The sequence below is a fragment of the Melospiza georgiana genome, chromosome 8 (assembly GCF_028018845.1).
Source record: "Melospiza georgiana isolate bMelGeo1 chromosome 8, bMelGeo1.pri, whole genome shotgun sequence".
NCBI lineage: Eukaryota > Metazoa > Chordata > Aves > Passeriformes > Passerellidae > Melospiza > Melospiza georgiana.
The window spans coordinates 35364787-35385259 of record NC_080437.1 but is presented as its reverse complement, the minus strand read 5'-3'; the positions used below and the strand labels follow the sequence as shown (position 1 = coordinate 35385259).

The 20473-nt window shown below is 45.5% G+C and overlaps 1 protein-coding gene across 1 annotated transcript in view; it reads right to left on the bottom strand.

Moving 5' to 3' along the window:
• Positions 1-13420, bottom strand: part of PTPRE (protein tyrosine phosphatase receptor type E) — a 91765-nt gene extending 78345 nt beyond the window's left edge. The window contains exon 1 of the mRNA XM_058029373.1: positions 13351-13420. The gene's annotated coding sequence lies outside the window, so the exon portion shown is untranslated. The remainder of the gene's footprint in view (positions 1-13350) is intronic.
• Positions 13421-20473: the final 7053 nt, after the last annotated feature.

The window sequence follows — 20473 nt, the reverse complement described above, 5'->3', positions numbered from 1 at the left end:
TTTTACAGAGAACTCCACAAATGACAGGGATTTAATCTAGAAGCAGACTGGATTCTCCATATGGGAGAAATGGAAAATGGGAAATGGATTTATAGAAGATTTTCAAAGCTTGACAGAAGGTTCACATAGCATATTTCTGTATATAGACTGTGAGATAAGAAATCCTAACTTAGAAATGCTATAGAATAGGATGGACATTGTTGAGAGAGAAATGAACTAGAACCAAGTTTTAAAGGGCGGCCTTATTTATAAGACTAGATATTTTAGAGAAATAGAACTATGAAAAAGACATTGTAGCAAGACTCACAACACTAATTTCAAGTAATTAACTTTTAACCATTTACAACATAGTGTAAATGAAGCTAATAAACCAAGAAACACTTATAATGTATAGTAATTAAAAAATAGTTAATTCTAATTGCAGTGGCGTAAATTATAACATCTGTATTGTCTCACTCTTCACATAAAACAGAAAAGGAAATTGAAGTTTTTAAAACACCTCTCAGTTGCCTTGTGTCTAAGTCAGGAAAAGGCTGAATCCAACATCCAGAGGCTCCCACTCCTTCAGTGGTGGAGAGTTATGCCCAGCTTTTGGCACAGGCTCTGTTTCTCCACAAAGAAAACACCCTCGGTGACTTTGCTGTTTCTGAAAGGCTCAAAAAACAGAGCCTGTCTTTCAGATGAACTTTTCTCTCAAAGCCTGGTGGTCAGCTGTGCCTACCCAGATGGATTCAGCTATGAACAACTCAGAGCTGGGAATTCAGCAGCTCAGAAAGGCCTTGGACGCTTCTGGGCAGCCACAGCTGCTCTGGGCACAGCACCCAAGGCCTTTCTGAGCTGATGGATGCCCAGCTTGGAATTATGGAAAGGTTTGGGTGGGAAGGGACCTCAAACATCACCCACTTCCACCCCACCCATGGCAGGGACACCTCCCACTGTCCCAGGTGCTCCCAGCCCAACGTCCAGCCTGGCCTTGGGCACTGCCAGGGATCCAGGGGCAGCCGCAGCTGCTCTGGGCACCCTGTGTCAGGGCCTCAAAGCCAAGAATCTCTTCCCAATATCCAATCCAAATCAACTCTCTTCCAAGTTAAAGCCATTCCCTGTGTCCTGTCCCTCCATCCCTTGTTCCCAGTCCCTCTCCAGCTCTCCTGGAGCCCCTTCAGACCCTGCCAGGGGCTCTGAGCTCTCCCTGGAGCTGCTCCTCTCCAGGTGAGCACCCTCAGCTCTCCAGCCTGGCTCCAGCCCTCAGAGCATCTCCACAGCTTCCTCAGGATCACTCCACCAGCTCCACATCCTTACCCATAACTGGTTCATTCCCAACTCCGTGAATTATTTCACAATTACAGCAACACGGAGTAAATATTTCATCCCAAGACCAGCACAAGCCTTGCTGAACCGGAGCTGCACAGCCTCAGTTGGCTCCTGGTGGGTCCTCGTGGGCCACGGGCAGCTGAGGTCAACTCAGCAAGAACATGCAACACATTCGTTCCTTTTGTTCTGCACAACCACCAGGACAGGACAGCACAATGAAAACCAGCAGAACTGTCCTTTTCAACGCTCACAGTAAAAACGCTATTGGAGACATCAGTGGCCAGGAGGTCTCTCCCAAAGAGAGGAGCAGAAAATGAGGCGTGACAAGGCCCAGCCCACCCACAGACACACTGCTCAGCATTCCCTGCAAGAAAACGGCTCATTCTCCTGGAAAACAGCCTCAGAAAACTCTCCAAATCTGCTCAATTAAACCAGGCTGGAGGGAAATCCAAGTGCTTTCCTTGAGGCTGCAGCGAGGGATCCCTGCCTGCTCCAGGGCATGCAGCTAACACCAAAGTGCATTTAAAATAAAGCCTTGACAGGAACACAGAGGAGAAATTTGCTGACGTTATGAGAGGGTGAAAGGAAGAATAATTTGGATTTGGATCTCTGGATCACTGCGGTGGTGTTCACAGGGGTCCCAGGATGAGGGAAGAGAGGAGGATCTGACTCCATGTTTCAGAAGGCTGATTTATTATTTTATGATAGATATTATATTAAAACTATACTAAAAGAATAGAAGAAAGGATTTCATCAGAAGGTTAGCACACAAGAGAAAGGAATGATAATAAAATCTTGTGACTGACCAGAGAGTCCAAGCCAGCTGACTGTGATTAGCCATTAATTAGAAACAACCCCATGAGACCAATCCCAGATGCACCTGTTGCATCCCACAGCAGCAGATAATCAATGTTTACATTTTGTTCCTGAGGCCTCTCAGCTTCTCAGGAGAAAAAATCCTAAGGAAAGGATTTTTCATAAAACATGTCTTGTGACAGATCACAAAGCCAGGATATAACTTTAGGCCCCTTTAGGATCCAGGATTTTGAAGACTCCTCATCCATTCAGATCCACGTGGAAAGTCTGAAAGAGGTTTTAAAGACTTGATCCTACCTGGCCAAAAGCTCATGGACAAACACTCAAGACAATCTCAAACAACATCAGCAGAGACATTCCCAAAATAAGGAAAATCCCCAAAATAAGGAAAGCTAGCGATCCACTTGGAATTTTCTTATCCTGCCCAGGGCATCAGGTCAGATATATTAAAGGCTATTTCAAAATAAAATGCAGTGGGAGCATCCCAGAGGCCCAATAACAATATCCTTTCTCCATTGTCCAGACTTTGTTTGCTTGGGAACAAAGCACACAGATGATTTTAGCATTCCAGAAATTTATAAACAGGGGATGCCTTGTTTCCTACAGAAAGCCACATCAGCAGAAACGTGCTTAATACCTGCTTGCACAATTTGGGAAAAACGAGATAAATAAAAAGCTCTCAAGGAATCCAGGAACAAACAAAATGGGCTGTGGGGATTCTGTATGGAGAAATCCTCTTTTTGGGAGCCAACAACACCAGGGCATTGCTGCCACAAACACAAATCTCACTCAATTATTTAAATTTGATCATAATTAAAATAAAATTTAAAAAATCCAAGTAAAGAAACACACCAACACTGCTGCCCCAACAACCCCAAAATTCCTTTTACTACAACAATTATGGATTGCCACTATTTACTATCCTGATACAAGCAGAATGAACTCTGCATTTACCATGCCTCAGGCTTGAAGCTATTTTAAGGAGCCGCTATTTCCCAAATTCCTATTGCAAAACATCCCGTGTTGCAATTAGACAAGAGTTACAGCTTTTAAATGCTCTGATCAAAGAGCAACGACATGATGCAATTGTTTAGATGTTTCCAGGGAGACTTAAAAAGCCAGAAAACACCTGGTGGTTTTAAGTGGTCCTCATGGGAGTTCTTAAACACAGAGCTGGAAATTACACAAATGCCTCTGTGGTTTCTGAGTGTTTTCAGCCTTGCAAATTAACAGAATCTCTTTAATACCTTTGATAATTTATTAGCTCCTGCTGCAAGCCCCTAAGCAGCAAATCCCTGATGCCACCAATTCTGCAAATGCATTGCTGCCTGTGATATTGCTGTGCTGCATCACTCTGATTATTGATCTGAGGGGCTGAAAGCAGCTTGAAAAGTCCCTCTTCTGCCTGAAATCACATTATTTTGCCATGTTTATATCCCACAGACACAATTCATCAGTGCATGTAGACCTATATAAAATTATAATAACTATAATATATAATAACTCTATTATGTATAACTATTATATAATGGCTATAAAATAACTACTACAACTACAATATACTACAACTACAATATACTACAACTACAATATACTACAACTACAATATACTACAACTACAATATACTACAACTACAATATACTACAACTACAATATACAACAACTACAATATACAACAACTACAATATACAACAACTACAATATACAACAACTACAATATACAACAACTACAATATACAACAACTACAATATACAACAACTACAATATACAACAACTACAATATACAACAACTACAATATACAACAACTACAATATACAACAACAATAACATAATATATAATAGCTATATATATATAAAACTATAATAAAAACACCAATACTACATAGAATTTTTAAGAAAAGCATCATGCCCTCCTGAAATAATGAGATTAAGGAAAAAAATAAACCTCAAATCCATAAAACACAACCCAAAACCCAAGAAATGTCATCACCTGCCTTGGTCTAGGGAAGAGGGGACGTCCCTACACTCCTGCCCTGCCCTTCCCAGGATGGGACAAGTCCCTGCTGAACGGGCTCATTTCCCCCTTGGGCTTTGTTGCTTCTGTCCCCGGGGAAAATTCCAGTTTCCCTGCAGGGATAAAGGTTCCTGTGAGCCCCGAGGCAGCGCCCATGAATGGCTGCAGTGTTCAGTGCCAGAGCCAGTCATGCTCCCCCAAACAATTGGTGTTTGTGGTCCTCAGGCAGCAGCCCACTGGGCATCAACAAAGGGCTGGCATCACCTCGGGGAGAGAAGTTCAAGAGAAATACAATATTTTCCCTAAAATCCATCTTTTTAGTTTCATATTTTCTCCAAAATCTACCTTTTTTTACTTCATATTTTCTCCAAAAATCCACCTTTTCTTTGTTTCATATTTTCTCCAAAAATCCACCTTTTCTTTGTTTCATATTTTCTCAAAAAATCCACCTTTTTTATTTCACATGTTCTCCATAAATCCGCCATTTTTTGTTGTATACTTTCTCTAAAAATCCACTTTTTTGTTTCACATTTTCTCCAAAAATTTCCCCTTTTTCTGTTTCATCCTCACACATCGAAGCAACTCAACAACCATCACCAAAGCCATGGTGGGTCTCAAAATGAAAAGCAGGTGGGAAATGAGCTTAACTAAGTGAAAGCTACAACTCAGCCTCACTCAAGTCATTAAAAAACAAGGGCAGATCTTGCTCTGAAAAATCAATTTTTACGCCAAAGTTTTTTATGCACATGAAGTTACACGTGCAAGGTGTTTTCTGTGCTCAGGGTCTGATTATTCCAAGCAGAAATTCAAAGCCCATCGCCCTCAGCAGCTCTGAATTCCTCCCTGGAGCTGGGAAGGGAGGAGCAGAGATGGATCCTCCAAACCTTGTCCTTCAGGTGGGATTTTCATCCCCACTCACTTCAATTCCTGCTTCTCCCCATCCTGCCTTTCCCAAAACCTCTGCTCCCCCACAAAGCCACTGAAACCCAACTGGCTGAGGTTTCACTCCTAATCAAACCCCCAAATCCCACCTTGCTTTACTCCCACTCAAACCATCCAAGGACTTTCTGTAACCATTGTTATTTGCACAGATATCACACCTTAAAAATATTTTCCTGTATTTTGTCTTGCTCTGTTGGCTTTGATTCATTTCTTTTGGTGGTAAGAGTAGATTTCTTTGTGTAGACATAAATGCGGGAAATGGACATTACCCAACACTGAAACACTACCAGTTCATCTCCCAAACTCCTTTCTCCCATCAGAGAGAGTGAATCAAATATCTTTGAATAATAAAAAAGTTGTTTAAGATGGTTAAAGTATCCAAAGCACTGCTGGATGGACACAAAACAGCCCAAGACATGGTTTATGCTCCTCTTCAGAAGAGTTGATAGAAGGCACTGAATTTGAATTTCAAATACATCTAAATTCAGGAAAAATTAAAAATTGTTAAGAACCATTTACCACACTTCTGAAACAAAATCATGCCCAGCTGTGGCTGCATTTCTGGCTGAAATCTGGTGTGTCCCTCCCCCAGCCCTGCACAGCTGGGCACAGCTCCGCAAACTCTGCCTGCCAGGACAGCTCCTGCCCTGCTCCTTTCCCACGCCCCAGAGCTGCTTCCCACGACAGCTCCCACTGCAGCCCTTGGAATGAGGGGAAAAACCCTCAGGGATGGCCTGGCCAGCCTCAAATCCCACCCCAGGAAAAGTGCACAGAGCAAAACCGCCCTGGAAGAGCCTGGGCAGCAGCAGCATCCTGCAGGGATTAACTCCTGAAAACAGGAACGTACAACTCTGCTCACACAGAAAGGGCTCCAAGGATTTTCCAAGGATTTTCCAAGGATTTTCCAAGGATTTTCCAAGGATTTTCCAAGGATTTTCCAAGGATTTTCCAAGGATTTTCCAAGGATTTTCCAAGGATTTTCCAAGGAAATTATTCAAGTTTCTTCCTCGGGAAGTTCTGGTAAATGAGGCCAAATTTCAAGGGTAAATAGTTTGATGCAGTGCAGCAGCTCTGGAGCTTCTTCAGGACAAATTACAGCTCGAGTTACACATGCACAAAACTGATAAATAACTTGGGCAGTTGACAGTCAGAGATCCTGTCTTGAGGGGCCCAAAACTGACCCCAGGATTTGAGATTCCTCCCTGAAAAATGCCCCATTATGACAGAAATTATCTCAACATCACAAGCTCCTAAGTCTACTTCTAATAGTTCAAACTCTGTAACGTAAATAGGTCATTATTTAAATATAGTTCCCTGTTCCCACCTTTTCCTTTCCTCTCTGCCTTCCCAGAAATATTTAAGTCTCTACAACTTCCTCTCCCCCCACTTCTGCCAGGAACCAGTGCTGGAGTGGGAGGTTTGCCTGTGGAAAACAGATTAGAATTAAGCGTTGGATCTGTGGCCTTGAAACGTGCCCTCAGCTGAGTTTTTAATTTGGGCTTTTCAAGATTGATCAGCACACGTGTAATTTAAAAGCAATTTGAAGCAGCAAGGTGGGGAGTTTGACTTAAAATTAATGAGCTTTTGACATCTGCAAACAAAATGATAACGTGAACCCATTTAAACTCAGGCTTGTGTTTAACAGGGAAAGCATCTATCATCTTAACATGGTTACACAAAGGCTGTGCTGCTGCCATCCTAAAGCTGTTCCACACCATCCTGCTCTCAGCAGCAATTTGCAAACTTTGTTGTATCAGATTAGTAGAAAGACAGGCTGCAGATCAATTAATATCATTGAATAATTAAATGTTTTAAGTGACATTCTGCAGCATGATTGAAGACATTCATGAAACCCAAATTTGAATTAATCAGATTCAGTCCCTGAGACATCTAAACCCCCAGAACATGAGGTGCAAGCATTATTTATGGCTTGTTTAAATCAGGATTTTACTGCTCAGGGAAGGCCCAGCACTGCAGCAACCACAGCATATTCCAGCAGAAACCAAGACTGGGAATGCAAAGGAAAATAAATCCTCCAAGGACAACCAGCAGAGATGACAAGATTAAAGGGCAAAAGACAATCAGGATGGAATTTAGCAAAAGAAACAGTGCACAGGGTGAGGGAAGGGTTAGGAGTGAAAACTGCAGCTGAGGAGTTACAGCTCTTGCTAAAGAAATATTTACAGCTCCTGTATCAAATATCCTGCAAACCAGAGGGTCTGGAAACAGGAATTTTCATTGTTGGCTTCAAGTTGTGACCAGCCTGCCTTTCATTTACCGGAGTTAGACTTTATTTTGGACAAAAAATTCCATCCAGAGAACCAAGGGAGGTAAGAAATGACAGGAGCAAACGCCAAGATCAAAGCAGGCGTGGTGTGACCCTCGTGGAGCTTGGTCCCACCTTTGGGAATTCACAGACAGGACAGCAGCAGCCCCTGGGGCACCTGTGGGCTTCTGGACCTCAGACAGGGAAGCATCAACTCCAACAACCAACCCAAAGTCAAGCACTCCAACCCAATCCTCACAACCAACCCACATCCTCACACCACAGCCCTGCAGAAGATAAGAGATTTCAGGATTACAAATTTCCCCGGGTGGCTACTATTCATAAGAGCCAGGAGAGAACTGGTTTTTCTTATAGAGACATCTCCATAACATTAATAAGAACTTCTCTCCCTCAGAAAACTAAATAAAGACTATTCTAGAAGTAATAAACTGACTAAAGTTTTAAGTTTTGTTTCTTTACATTGTCAGCGAGAAATAAAAAAGTTGTGGGGGGAAGAAAAGTGTTCTGGAAGTTTTGTTCTAATTTGTATTACTTTCTTTTAATTATTGCTAATAATATTTTCTTTATGATCTTTTACAATTCTGAGCCTACTTTGCCTTTCCCCTAATCCTACCCCACAACAAAATGTGAGTGCATGAATTAACCAGCACTGAACCCCCACACTCATTGCTGTGCAGGAAAGGGGGGTTTGGAACCATGGAGTTCCCAGTTCATCCCAGTCTGGCTCAACCAAAATTGCTCTGCAGGTCTCCAGGGGGCTCTGGGATGAACCACAGCAGCTCCAGAATTTATTCCAGGGGAGAGATGGGTTTTGAAGAAAACTCAAACCCACAGCAATTAAGGGAACTCCCAATCAGCAGCAAACCTGGAATTGATGGAGCTCAGAAGGGTGAGATCTTGCCATGGAGATGCAGTTGGGTATTCCCTTCGAAATTATTTTCTCCACAGCAACAAAACCTCCAAGTCGGAGGTTTATCCTCCAGCTGCCCTGATTACTGTGTCTTGATCTTTTATAAGTGACATGAGTAACACACTTTTCACTTCTTCCCGTGCAAATCTGTTATTTGCTCTCTTTAAAATTCATTGTCCTACTAAACCAAAGCCTTCCCAAGTCCTCATTCTCCCTGATTCTTGCTGCTGCATCCCTGTTTGTGTGTTATCTGCAGGAACAGCTGCCCTTGGCACAGCTCCTTCCAGCTGCTGGGGCATCCTCACACCCCTGTGGGAAAGAGCTGCCTCCTCCCAAGACAGAAACCCACAATTGTCACTTCTATCGCTCAGATATTTTTTTTAGCTTATGTCTCATCTCACTTCTGCCTGATTTTACAGTTTTGTTTTTGTCAGACCTCTCATTCTTACCAAAAAAAAGTCTTGCTGTACATTAGAAAAAAGAAATTTCAGCTACGAAAAGCTTTCAGGACTGAGCACTTTTTCCTTTTTACAGAGGGGATAAAAGTGATAGAAAACCCCAGAAGCGAGTTGTTGTACATTTCCCAGTGACAATCCACCACCACTGCAAGCAACAAACCAATCCAGCACATTTCTCCCCAGTTTCATTCCTCCCCTCAGCCAGGAAACACCTTTGAACAGAGGCAGAGCTCTGTGGGCAGATCTGACTTTGCCATTTCAGCACTGAGTCAGTGCCAGCAGCCAAAGGGGAAAGGGCATTTTTGGGGCAGGGGATGTCACTGGTGAGGCATCCTCTGCAGGAAACACAGAGGGTTTGGGCAGGCAGAGGGATATCAGGGATGGAATTATTATTATTATTATTATTATTATTATTATTATTATTATTATTATTATTATTATTATTATTATTATTATTATTAATAATAATAATAATATTCCTGCAGCAAGTCTGCTGAACATGCCTTAAAAATACACTCCATGATGTGAATAACTCAAAATTAAATCCTGTACAAACACTTCAACAGAATGCTGCTGCTGAGCTCCTCCTAATCGCTGCCTTATCAGTGTCTCATTGCAGCTCTGGCTTACACAACTATTAAATGTATTTGTACAACACACCTGAAGAGATATCAACATTTCAGCAAGAAGTTTGGAATAAATACAGGCAGGGTTTTTTTTTTTACTGTTAACACCTAGAGCATTTGGGATTGTGCAATTCAGATCAGACAGGACAAAAACAACACCAGGATGGAACCCTGTGCAGAAAGGCACAATGAGTAAAAACCACAGGGTTAGAGTTTAAAAAGATGCAGAAATCCTGCACAGAGCATCCACTCCTCATTCAGCCCAAATTCTGCTGCATCACATCACAGATCAGCTCAAGCAACCCCCAAATCATTCCCTGAGCCAGCTCTGAGCCCAGAACACCACAGGCACATCCAGGGGAGCCATAAATGCTCCACCAAGACCACACAATTCCAAACTCCTTCATAATTCATGGAGCCAATTCTCAGCACTTCCCATGCTGGGCACAGAACGAGATTGCAGCTGACAGAGGGATTTTCTGCCATTAATATTGCAGCAGGAGATCAATAATGAAATGCCCAGCAAGGAGCAGAGAGGTGCTCACTGCAGCCGTGCAAACAGCATCCCTCAGCTCTGCCTGCTCTGCTGCTGCTGCCCAGCCTGCAGGGATGCTGGAAAAGTGCAGCCTCCCCAAAAAAACTGCAGACTCCCTCAAAAACTGCAGCCTCCTCCCCCAAAAAACCGCAGACTCCTTCAAAAACCTGCAGCCTCTCCCCCCAAAAAACTGCAGACTCCTTCAAAAACCTGCAGCCTCTCGCCCCCAAAAAAATGCAGCCTCCTCCTCCAAAAATCTGCATCCTCCACACCAAAATACCTGTGGCCTCTCCCTGGGAAAAATGCAGCCTCCCCCCAAAAAACTGCAGCCTCCTCCCCCCAAAAAACCTCAGCCTCCCCCTAAAAAAATCCTGCAGCCTCTCCCCAGGAAAAATGCAACCTCCCCCAAAAATCTGCAGCCTCACCCTCCAAAATAAACTGCAGCCTCCCTCCCCCCAAAAAATCTGTGTCCTCCCCTCAAAAAGACCTGAAGGCTCCCAGGGGAAAATGCAGCCTCCCCCAATAAAACTGCAGCCTCCCTGAAAAAAACCTGCAGCCTCCCCCCCAAAAAAAGCCCTGCAGCCTCCTCAGGGGTGCTGGATGAGGAGCAAGTGCCAGCGCTGGAGTCAGATTCAGCAAACCCACCCCATTGTGCTGTTTGTAAAGGAAATGTGGTGCCTTCCTGGCAGCCCCCCTGCAATAAGGATGGAATTGCAGCTCCTACCCAGAACATCTGTTTCCAGCCTCTCCTCCTGAGAAACGTTCATTGCATGTCCAGGTGCAGAATAATTCACTTTAAAGCCCATTTAAAGGCAGTTTTCTCCACCAAAACATCACCATTCACTGATGACACCACACAGGGGATCTCCAGCCCCGCCATAAATCCACGCTGAGGAATATTTTGGAAACACAGACTGAAACACAACATCACAAAATGCCAACATCATTCCCAGGAGGGAGCAGCACAACCCTCAGGTTCCCTAGAACGGAACCATTTTCCTGCAGAAGCTCCCACTCCTCCAGCAAGGGCTCTGTGTGCTCCCAGCAGCACGACAAACAATTCATTATTCCTTGGGATCTCCCCGCTTTTCCTCCTCCACAGCATTCCATGCTTGCTCTTTTTATTTTCCACTGCTCCAAAACCTTGAACAAATTTTCCTGGCATCACCAGGCATGAAGAACATGAACATTTTGCTGATAACAAGAGCTGGAGAGGGGCTTTTGATAAGGGCTTGGAGTGACAGGACAAGGGGGAAAGGCTTTAAACTGAAGGAGGGATATTTAGATGGGATATTGGGCAGGAATTGTTCCCTGAGAGGGTGGCAAAGGGTGCCCAGAGCAGTTTGGCTGTCCCTGGATCCCTGGCAGTGCCAAGGCCAGGCTGGAGCCCCTGGGACAGTGGGAGGTGTCCCTGCCATGGCAGGGGTGGCACTGGGTGGGATTTGAGGTCCCTTCCAAGCCAAACCCTTCTGTGTGTGTGTAAGGTGTGGATCTGGCTCTCAGAAAGCACCAAGGATATCTGGGACAGGGCAGGATCTCTCTGACTCCCTCCAGCTCTATTTCACACTTCTGGCAGTTTGTCAAGCCCTGTCCACTCGTTTTTCTTCACAAAACCTCTTAAGTGAGTGAGAGAAAGGTCACCCAGTCAGCAGCCAGAGCCCTGCTGGATCACACTCTGAAACCAGCCCAGTTAATAACAGAGCTCCAGAAACCCAACTCAGTTAATAACAGAGCTCTGCAGCTTTGGGCATGACACCAGCAGCTCCAGAAACCCAACAAACTCCAAAATCCTTTCCACCTTCCTGAGAAGGTGCAGAGCCCACTCTGGGCAAGGCAAGGAGCAGCTGTGCCCCAGCCCCACCTGTGTGGGACAGGGGGGTTTCACACAGATATCGAACCTGCTGGGTCCCCCAGCAATCCTTCTCCAGCTTCCCATGATTTCAGCCCACACAGCACACCCCTGACACCAGGCAGGAGCTGGGAATGCCATGGAGGATGAGGGAAGGAGAATAAGATTTAAAAAATTCAGGGATTCCAGACAACTTTATGAAAAGCCAGTCGTTACTCAGAGATAAAAAACCTCGACTGAGTTTGTTAACAGATAAATAACCAGAAACATCTGAGGTGGAAAGCAAGAAAAAAATTCAAAATACAAACACACAGGACCCAAATGTGCTAAAATTCCCCACGTAGCACCTGAGGAGAAATTCCTGCAGCCCAACCAGCCCCAGCACCCTGCTTTAGGTACAGAAAGAAGTCTGGGATTATTAAAGGTGCCAGCAAAGCTTTCAAAGCAGGAATTCAGTTTTGCTCAGTGCCTGGGAGAATCCCTGCATTTCAGGAGCACAGCGATCCCTTTCTTTGGGAGCACAGCAAACACACCAAACACTACGCCCACACCATTTTGTTTCTCACATTCTTTTCTTTCCCTTCTTCTCACACATTTCTGAGCTCTCTCCACACATTTCAGCTCGTCCTGGCACTTGAGAAATGAAATGTTTTCAGCTGAATTGGCTGTGCTGGGAGCATCCATCACCCCACAGGTGATTCTGCATCTACACGAGCACTGTCTCCTCAGCCTGCTGGTCCCACTCCACCCCTGCCCTGCTCCCCCCAGTGCCACCCCCAAACCCCACAGACTGCCCCACAAACACCTCATTACCCCCATTAAGGCTCCTCTCCAAGCCCAAATTCCACCTGATCAAGACCAAGCCGGTCTCCCCAAACCACCTAAAATTTCCCACTCTAAGCTTCATTTATCCCTCAGCACCTCCAGGTGGGGGATAACATCCCTCCAGCATGAGGGAAACATATTTTATCCACATTTAAATCTCTTCTAAACTACGCCCAGCTTCCAGCTGAATGTCATTAGTTTCCATCAGAAGTTACTTATTTTATTTATTTATTTATTTACAAGCCCCAAGCACAGCACGGACAGAAGGTACAACTGTAACTCACTTTAAATTTTTTTTTTTTTCAATTCTCTGCATCCTCATTTCTACTTTCCACGGATTACAACATCTAAGGGGGAAAAAAAAACCCCTCAAAAATGAAAAGCTCAATAAGCACTGCCTTTTCTTTCAGCTCAGCAGTGTCTACTCCATCCAAATCAGACACAGACAGCTACACAGCTGAACACACAGAAAATCACTTCACGATATGGAAATAAGCCACATGGAGAGGAACCTCCCTGAAAAATTGGGAGAAACGCAGGAGACAGCCTTTCACAATCAGCAAACACAGTTCCATCCCGCAGCAAATACCCGTTAACCCTTTCCACAAAGCCGCGAGTAAAGAGAAAAATAAAATCCCGTGATGGGAAGCAGTGAAAAGCCACGTGAAAGCCAACTGATAAATGGAACAAATGGAAATAGAGAGAGTTTAAACAACACCAGCCTTGACCGTGGGAGACCGCAAGAGTTGGTCCGCAGCTACCGGCGCCGCTCACCTGAACGCGGCCCCGCTCGCTTCAGGAGGGGCTGGGTGGGAAGCGAGGGCAGAAAATCGCTTTTAAAGGCGCAGCTGAGGGGCCAGCCCCATCCCGGGAGCGGGGCAGGGCCGGGGGAGCACACCTGGGGGGATGCGCGGGCATCGGCAGGGATAGCCAGCGATGTCCGGGGACGCCCAGGGATGTCCAGGGATGCCCAGGGATGCGCGGGGATGTCCAGGGATGCCAAGCGATATCCAGGGATGCCCAGGGACAAGGATGCCCAGGGATATCCAGGGATGCCCAGGGGTGCGCGGGGAGCCGGCCGTGCCCTTGGCGCTGGCACGTCCCGCATCTCCGGGCGCCGCGCGGTCCCAGCCCCGCCGAGGAGCCGCGGCCGCCGCTCCGCCCGCCCGTGCTGCCGCCGCTGCCGGGATGTCGCTGCCGGGATGTGGCCGGGCTGGTGCCCAGGGCCGGCCCCGGGCAGCTCCGCGCTCTCCCCGTCCGTGCCCGGCTCGGAGCCGCCCGGCCGCTGCCGGCACCTGCGTGCGGCGGCATCCCCGCTCGCTCCTTCCCTCGCTCCTTGCCTCCGCCCTCGCCCCTCGCTCACCTGCGCGGCTGCGGCGGCTCCGCGGGCCGCTGGCGGCGCGGCCGGGCCGGCCGGGCAGGCGCTGTGGGCCGGGGCGGCGGCTCCCGGCAGGAAATTTCCCTTTGGCCGCCGCCTCCTCCCGCTGCCGCCGCCGCCGCCGCTGCCGAGCCCCAGCCCGGCCGAGCCCGCGCTCAGCCCGGGCCGCGCCGCCTGGCGGACACGGAGCGCACTGCAGCGGGAGCGGCCCTGCCGGGACGCGGCCTTGGGGCTCTGTCGGCGACGGCGACAGTGACAGCGACAGTGACAGCGACACCGCCACCCAGCCGTGTCACCGCCACCACATCCCACAGCAGCCCCGCCGCACGCACAGACTGCGCCGCGAGCGCCCGGCTCCCTCCCGAGCTCCCTCCTCCCGGAGATGCCGCACCTGCCCGCGTCCCCGTCCATGCTGCGGCGTCCCCCGCGCTCGGGATGCCCCGCACGCTCTGCCTCTCGCTGCCCAGCCCGCCCGGGCTGTGTCGCTGCGCCTGGGGCTGGCGGTGCCCGTGTCCCCTGCGAGGGACAGCGAGCGGGACGGGACACCCGGAACGGCAGCGGCAGGTGGGAAAGTAGGGCAGGCAGGGAGGAGGGGATTTGCGGGAGTCGGGAGCTCCAGGCACATCTTGGCTCCGGTCCCTGCCACACACCTTTCCCAGAACCACGGGAGCCTCCCGGCAGGAGAAATCCCGGCTCCAGGAGGGATCTGAAAAGTCCTGCCCGACGATTCTCTGCGGTACTTTCAGACACCCCCAGAGCCGTGCACACCGCGTTTCAGTTTTCCACAAGGTGTCCCAGAGCGAGAAGAGCATCCCAGCAGGAGAAATCCCTGCTCCAGGAGAGGTCCTAAAAGTCTTTCCTAAAATTAATGTTTCCATATTTTACTTTCAACCTCCCCCATATCAATGCACACTATATTATACTGTATATATAACTACATATACTATTATATAAACTATACTTAGTTTTCCACAAGGTGTTCCAAACAAAGAAGAGCATCCCAGCAGGAGAAATCCCTGCTCCAGGAGAGATCCTAAAAGTCTTTCCTAAAATTAATGTTTCTATATTTTACTTTCAACCTCCCCCATATCAATGCACACTATATTATACTGTATATATAACTACATATACTATTATATAAACTATATTAAGTTTTCCACAAGGTGTCCCAAAGAAAGAAGAGCATCCCAGCAGGAGAAATCCCTGCTCCAGGAGAGATCCTAAAAGTCTTTCCTAAAATTAATCAATTAATTTTGGATTACTTTCAAGCCCCAATGCCCATGCACACTGTGTTTAAGTTCTCCTATAGATGTCCCAGAGCAAGAGCATCCCAGGAGAAACCTCTCCTCCAGGAAAGATCTAAAAGTCTTTCCCAGCCTTAATATTTCTATATTTTAATTTCAACCTCTCCCATATCAATGCACACTATATTATACTGTATATAAATTATATATACTATTGTATAAACTATATTAAGTTTTCCAAAAGATGTCTCAGACCAAGGAGAGCATCCCAGCAGGAGAAGAAAGATCCAAGCAAACTTAAAAAGTCTTTCCCAACCTTAATGTTTCTATATTTTACTTTCAACCTCCCCCATACCAATGCACACTGTATTATACTGTATATAAACTATATATATACTATTATATAAACTGTATTAAGTTTTCCACAAGATGTCCCAGAGCAAGAAGAGCATCCCAGCAGGAGAAATCCCTCCTCCAGGAGAGATCCAAGCAATTTTAATAAATTTCCCCTACCTTAATTATTTTCCAAACCCCCACACCCACGTAGCCAACATTTAGGTGCTCCAAAGGATGTCAGACAACTGGGAGATGTAAAGAAAGACCCAGCAGAAGAAAATAAAAAATCAGAACATTTGTGAATGTTTGTGTCTTCTGCAGGAAACTTCATCAGGGCCTAATTACATCCCTTTGGCATCGTGTTGACAAGGAAACAGCACTTTAGTGGGGCTGGAATCCCGTGAGCACACGTGGCAGGGCACAGCACCAGGGAGGAGCTGGATTTTAATGAACATTTTTGCAGATAAATGGCTGCGAGTCAGCGATTTTCTCACTGAGAACCACTTGCAAGGAATTGGATGTTAATTTAAATGAGTGCTTATAGCCAGGAGATAAAATAAATAGAATTATTATATGTGTTGGAGACAAAATGACCACATTTTCTGTTAGTGCAGGAATTAAAGATCCTATTAGGCTGTGTGGTCCCAAAATTAATTAGTCATGAGGCAGAAATGGGAAGCCAAGTTGTACAATAAAGTTTTTAATGCATTATTTGGCGTGAAGGGATTTGCTGGAGAGAAGAACATCTAAATAATATATAAATAAACTGTGCAATTGTGGAATAAAGCTGTAAAAAGAACATCCAATCTCCCCCAGTCCCGTCCATAATTGATGATTTTATTGATAATTTAGCCTCATTAGTCCCCAGCTCTGCATCCTCCCAGCCCATCCAGGATGCTCCAAGCCAGGTTTGTGCCATTTGTGTTTTCCAGGACACATCCAGGAGCTGGAGCCAACAGCCTGAGGCTGATTCTTTGTTGGCTGCAGAAAAACAACCCAGGGTGCTGCTCCCTGACACAGAGCTGCAGCCAGAAATCCACACTGAAACCCGCGAGTGGGGATCTGAGGGATGAAATGCCTCGAAACCCAATTTCAGACAAGGTCTGCAGGGAATTTCTGTGCTGAGGAAGGGGAGAGGATGCCAAACGAGGCTGCTCTGAGATTTGCAGCCATTTAGTAGCAATTTCATGACCTTGAGAGAAGGAAGACAGAAGCTGCACCAAAAAATAAATTTTAAAAAGTGGAAGGCTGGAATACTGTGCAAAAATCCCACATTTATCCCAATTCTGGGATAATCCAATATCCCACAGGGACTTTCCTTCCTCCAGCTCCCACCCCAGGCTCTTTTCCTCTCTTTCCATCACAAACCCAGCCCCTCTCAGCAGTGGCAGCTCCTTGGCAGAACTTTCACCTTTGCTTCCAATTTTCCAGAGATGCTGCAGGGCCTCCCACAGCTCCCAGCCCCTGATCCCTTCCTTGGAAGGGATTTATCCCACCAGAATTGCTGGGAACTTCACCCAGAGCAGTTCCAGGCACTCTGGTACTCTCTGCTTCAAGCTCAGGGAATAAATGATAGGGAAAATGCAATATTTGAACACCAACATTTTATTTTGGGTATTCCAGAATGCTGACCTTGGCAGCAGGGCAGTAAATTGGTCTCCTTGCTGATGTAGTGGAAGAAAAATAAGGTTTCTTATTATTTTATACAAGGTAAGAAATTTCCCTTTCTTCCTCAGAGCTTCAATCAAATCCTGGCTGATTTCCACTATGTTAATGAATTCCATTATTTAGGAATAAAACTTAAATAATTTTAAAAACTATATTTATGTACTCCTATAAATAGTGACCTCGAAGATATCATCAAAGTCTCAAATTCCCCCCTAAAAAAATCAGAAAATCAGAGACAGAACATTAATTAATTAATTAATAATACATTTTCCCTACCTTAATGATTCTCTGTGTTATTTTCCAAAGCCCCACACCCATGCAGGCAACATTTAAGTGCTCCAAAGGATGTCAGACAATTGGGAGGTGTAAAGAAAGACCCAGCAGAAGAAAATAAAAAAATCAGAACATCTGTGAATATCTGTGTCAGAAATCAGAAAATCAGAGGCAGAACAGCAAAAACTGACACAGACCCAGGGTTTCTGTGGCTGCAAACACATCTCGGCCTGAAAAGCTCTTCTAAGTAGGAATAATTGGGCAAAATCAAGAAAATAAATGATAGGAAAGAGGCAATACTTGGCCACCAACATTTTATTTGGGTGTTCCAGCCTGATGCCCTTGGTAGAGCAGGGTGGATCAGTCTTTTTGCTGATGTACTGGAAGAAAAAGTGTAAATTCCTGAAAAGATCAGGAAATCAGAGGCAGGACAGCAAAAACCTGACACAGACCCAGGATTTCTGCTGCTGCAAAACCAGCCTGGAAACACAAGGAAAACTCTTCAAAGTGGGAATAATTGGGTAAAAGCATGAGGCTGTGTGATATTGCAGCAGTAGTTCATTTAAAGACTTCAAAGGGCTGTTTGTCAAAGGTTTTTCCATTTGGAATCCCAAATTAGGAGTCTGTAGGAATAGACTGAAGTGTTCAATCCTGCATCTCTTTAGAATTGTTACAGAAATTGCAACAGGGGAAAGCCTGCCCTGCCTGCTCTTCTCTCCACCTCCTCCTCAAGGGGTTGTTCTAAACACTCCACACCCTGAAGCAGCTTCAAAGCCACGTTTTATTTAAATTAAAATATTGGAAAGGCTGAATTTGCCATTTCTTCAAACGCCAGGAGTGGTTTTTGCCCCTCACCCTTCAATAAACTGCACTTGGCCACTCAATTTCTCTATTCAGGCATAAATTAAAACATTTTAACAGCAAAAACCATCATTTTAAAGCTGTGGCATCTTTCAGGATATGGAGAAAAGACACCCTGAGATGTCTTAGAGGCTTTAGTGGAGCTCTGTTGTTTGATGAATTGCAGACACTGACTTCTGGAGTGAAAAAAATAAAGGGAAATAGCTCTATAATTTCAAGATTTCATTTTAAAACTCTTTATTTTGTTATAATGGCCTGCAAACATTGTCACCAAGGGTTTTCCAGTTTTGAAATGGAGAGAAACAGGACAAGCAAGGATTCAGGGCTGCTCTCCTTGCCCTGCCAGGATGGGAGGAGTTGGGGAGCATTTCCATGGAAGGATTCATTTCCCATCCAATCTTGCTGCTGGATCATTTCTTACCCCAATATCTTTGGGAAAAGGCAATTTCAGGGCTGTCCCTGCCATGTGAGCAAGGGCTGTTCCCACTCCCCAAATCCCAGCTAACCTGGAGATGTGGAGCCATTCCTTCTTTTCCTGGCACTTCAGGCCTTTTCTAAAAATCCAGAGTGGGCACAACTCACATCCAAGGCAGCAATAATCACTTTAAACCAGGATTTTGCACATTTGTGCTGATTCCAGTGTGCTGCCTTTGGGATCTTCCATTTCTTTTAATTCCCAATTGGAAATAATGCTATTTTTTTCACCCATTTTTTTCCCAGTTCCTGCTGGGGTGAGAGGATTGAGGTCTGAGGGTTGGTGACAACATTCCACCTGTCTGAGGGACAATATTCCAGCTGTGATCCCATCAGAGCTGAGATATCCACAACCATCCCAGCATGGAGCTCTCAGCTGAGAAATTCTGGGCATTTCCTGGCAAGAAATCCAAGCAACATTTCAAACGTGCTTGCTTTGTCTTTCATAAGTGCGGTGGAAAAAAAAATTAGTCAGAGAAGATTATTAATAAAACAATAAAAAATTAGTCAGAAAAGGCTATTAATAAAATAATAAACTAATAAAAAATAGTCAGGAGAGAAGAAATCAGGAGATGGAATTGTGCAAATCCACCCCAGGGGCAGGGATCCATAAAAAGGCTGCTCACACCCCTCTCTTCCAAGAAGTTCCAAACTTTTCCAAAGAGTTGTTGCAATCATTTTGCAGATCAGTGCAGCTTCACATTTCTCAATAAAATCCTGATGCTTCATCCCATTTCCCTGTGCCAGACCAAAGGCACAAACAAATCCCTGTTCCCATCTAAATGCTGGCTGCAAAGTGCCAGAGGAAAACACCTGGATTTTATTATTTATATTCTATAATCTGCTTTAATTGCAATTTATCCATCCCAGAAGAGGGAGAGACAACACTGGCAACACATGGCTGGATCCTGAGTGGAGTCCATGGGCTGATCTGCACATCCTGGAAGTTTCTGGAATCTTTTTGGAGCCAAAAGCAGCTGAGGGCTGAAGCAGCTGAGCTCCTGGGCGACCAGAGATGGGAAATGGGAATGCAGGAGGATCTCAGGGCTCGTGGGACACACCAGGAAAATCCCAAATATCAGCAGCACCTCCTGCCAAGCCACCCTGCAGCAGCCAGTTTGTAATGAAATATCTCAACAGAACGTTTTAAATGGTTTTAAATGAAATCCGGTTTTAAATGAAATATTTCAATAGAACATTTTTAGATGGTTTTAAATGAAAGATTTCAACAGAACACTGTTGAACCAGCAGCAGTGCAGCACTGCAGCTGCAGCACACTGAGGATCATTTGCAGTGGCTTCACCTTGAACTTCACTGGCTGCTGCTGAGCACAGCCCAGAGCTTGGACCTGGGAGCCAAACCTTGGATCTCCCTGCTGGCACTTCATGGTTTCTTCAAACTACCCTACATCCTGATTCCAATAACATATTTTAAAAATCTATTAGTAATTACACCCGATTTGTTAAAAACTCCAAGAAATAAAGCTTTTCAACCTTTCCTTTCCTTTCCTTTCCTTTCCTTTCCTTTCCTTTCCTTTCCTTTCCTTTCCTTTCCTTTCCTTTCCTTTCCTTTCCTTTCCTTTCCTTTCCTTTCCTTTCCTTTCCTTTCCTTTCCTTTCCTTTCCTTTCCTTTCCTTTCTCCTTTCCTTTCTCCTTTCCTTTCT